Here is a 3,272-nt window from a genome sequence, read left to right as displayed (position 1 = left end):
TAACAATACTGTAGCCTATGTTTACATGGTCCTCGCCTGGGAGTAATAATCCTATGGCTATTTGTGCACAAAGATGTTGACCATTATGGTCGTCAATACCGACTATGCACGTGGGTCTTTATGACCAATCTGATTTGTTAGCTAATGGATGTACCACGTATAACTATTTATGTCACGACCCTAACCCGCCCCTATAGGTTTAGCGCCGTAACCGACTAGTAATCCTAGGATTACTATCACGACCCAAACTCGCCCCTATAGGTTTAGCGTCGTAATCGGCCAGTAATCCTTAGATTACCCAAGGCCTCTTAACAGACAAACATATAATTAGGGGTTGCGGAAGCAAATAGCAATCATACACCATCCATTGAGCTGTGCAGACTTATATGAGATAGAAAAATTTTAAACTTTATATACATACATATGAACATCATCATATATATACATATATAAGATAGACAAAAATGGACTTAGCCCTATTTACAAAATACACAAAGACTTGTCTAGCTGAACAGGAAAACAAAACTTCAACTTATGTGCTTAGCCATAACCATTAGACATGTCCGAAACCTCCACGGGAGGCACATAGGTTGGCTGTCAAAAACTGATTCCAAGCGCCTCAAGGCTTGGTCACGCCCTGATCACCTACATACATACATATAAACTGTAAGCTGATGCCCAGTGAATAATAACAGAGTAAAGGGTTTAATGAATGATGTCCATCAAAGAGTTAGAAATCAGATTCTTATCAGAAACAGAGTCTTATGCATATTCAGATTCCAAAATTGAACAGATTCATATACATATTCATGGTCATTTTCACATTCAGATTTTTGCATATAATCATGCGTGATACATCCATTAGCGCTAACAAATCCGATGACCCATAAAGGGATGGCCTTGAAGGCATTCCGATGACTCATGTGCACAGAGACGTTTCCGATGACCCATAAAGGGACCTGATGACCCATAAAGGGACCTGATGATCCATGAAGGGACGCATATCATATGACGCTAAGAATGCCACAAATGCATTTCAGAAGCTTGGACAATCATTCATTCATTTCAAATGTAGCGTAGCATTTCATAAACTAATCATTTCATATCATAATGTCCAGAAAATATTTAACATTGAACATAACTTTACAAAGTTATTACTCACAGATAGTAGCAGAAGCAGATCGGATAGATCAAGCAGACAATAGCGCGTGACCTACACAAACACATAACATATACACATTGAAGCACAATATTACTTCCTTGATCAAACTTGACTTTTTTGTTTTCTGTCTCAAAAATTCGAAGGTCCACTACGCTTATTCTTTCTTTAGTCAAATAAATCGGGTTCTCATTTCACAAACCCCTTTTATTACTAAATCATTCTTTTCTAAATAAACCAATTCTCAGTTGGCTTCTTTATCAAGTACTACTAAGTTAATGGCTTATTCTCTTAAGCAACTAATTAATGTTGATTTTTAACTTATTAATCTTTATTGAGCCATAAATCATGTCTAGAATGCTTTGGAAAGAGATGAGAATAAAAATATGAACTAAATACAATTTTTCAAAATATGCTGAAAATAGGGTCTTTGCTAGAGCGCCACTTTGGTCGCTCGAGCGGACTGTAAAATTTGAAAAAACTTCTGGGAGCTCGACTTTCACGCTCGAGCTCGACTTTCCCCGCTCGAGCGGATAATGTAAATTTTGGAAATTTCAGAATTGTAATTGAAGTTCAAATTTGATATTCAAAGCCTCAAAACTGGTATTTTTGGTACAAAAATATGGAGAACCATTGTATAATTTAGTAAACACTCTCAATTAGAAATCATTTATTCGAAATCATGCTCTAATTGTCCAAATTTAGTTTTAACTCATTTTCTGTATATCAAACTTACAATTTTAAAATATGAATTAGACTTTCCAAACTCTTGAAATTACATTACACGCATGGATTAAAAATCTAATTATAAAATCAAAACTTTAGAATTAATTCCAAATTTCCATAAACTTGATTTTATTAAAATAGTTCCTTTGTTTCTTCAAAATATGAACTTGAATGGCTCAATTCCCTTAAAAACTCATGTATTACAAGAAAATACTACAAAATCGAATCAAAACAATTAATTTTCCAAATTAATTTCCACAACTATGATTCTACTTAATTTCTGACTTAAAACCTTATTTCTTACAAAATCCATGAGACTAATTCCAAACTTTCTTAATTCATGATGCATGGAGGATTATCTAAAACATGAAATTAAAGCTATAAAACTCTTAGAAAAATATTTGCATGTGTGAAATTAGGATCAAAATTCAAACCAATTACATCCAAAATTCTTTTAATTCAATATTAAGTTTAAAATGTTCATGAATTCATAATTTCCCAAAAATTGCTCTTTTTATACCCAAACATGAAATTAATTCTTCAAATCTCTTAAAAATTCGTTGATGCATGTGAAGATGAAGTCCAAATTCATGAGGAATAACACAAATTAAACTTACTTGATAAATTTTCCCAAACTTATTTCCTTAATCTCAAGCTTAACTCAATTTTTTTTTAACCTCAATTTAATTCATAATCATAGATGTTCCAAAATATGTTTAATTTGAGTCAAACTCTTAGATTACATTACATGCATGGGTTAATAATTAATATCAAAACCCATATTTATTCTTTAATTCTTCCAAATTACATGCATGTAGAAATAAGGCCCAAATTCATGCAAGATATTCAATATCAAACCAAAAATGATCAATTTCCATGTTTATTTCCATAAACTATGAATCCTAGCTTTATTTTCTTGTTCAAACCCATTTCCTTGCAAATTCCATAGAATTGATCCTAAACTCTTCTTAATTTTAAGTGTCATGTAAAGATTCTACAAAAAAATTAAGTTTGATTTCATACCTTAACTTTAATCTCAAGAAGTTTAGTTGATTCCCTTTTAATTCTCTTGCTCCCCCTAGCTTTTCTTCCCTTAGTTTTTCTTTTTCTTGAGCTGAAATTGCTTCCTTCTCTCTCTTGGTTCTCTCTCACGGGTTTGCCCAAAATAAACATGAAGCTATACTCTTTTTTTGGTTCTCAATCTCTTTCCCTCACAATAATGCTTCCAGCAAGAAAATAAAAGAATAGTTGCCTACTCTACATCTCCTCTTGTATACACACTCCTCTCTTCATAATACACACGTGCACACTCCTTGAAGCCTCCAGCACAACACTCACATGCGCACGCGCGCGCACACACACACACACTGAATTTCTCTGCACACCC

The 3,272-nt window shown here is 33.4% G+C and overlaps 1 long non-coding RNA gene across 1 annotated transcript; it reads right to left on the bottom strand.

Annotated features, from left to right (window-relative positions):
* Positions 1-367: 367 nt before the first annotated feature.
* Positions 368-3,047, bottom strand: LOC114263611 (uncharacterized). Its single transcript, XR_003629660.2, has 3 exons — positions 2,909-3,047; positions 1,163-1,213; positions 368-645 (listed from the first exon to the last, which is right to left on the bottom strand). It is a non-coding gene; the product is annotated as an uncharacterized LOC114263611 (long non-coding RNA).
* Positions 3,048-3,272: the final 225 nt, after the last annotated feature.

Source organism: Camellia sinensis, chromosome 13 (genome assembly GCF_055761805.1).
Source record: "Camellia sinensis isolate YWXY chromosome 13, ASM5576180v1, whole genome shotgun sequence".
Classification (NCBI taxonomy): Eukaryota; Viridiplantae; Streptophyta; class Magnoliopsida; order Ericales; family Theaceae; genus Camellia; species Camellia sinensis.
This window is presented reverse-complemented; position numbering and strand designations above follow the sequence as displayed.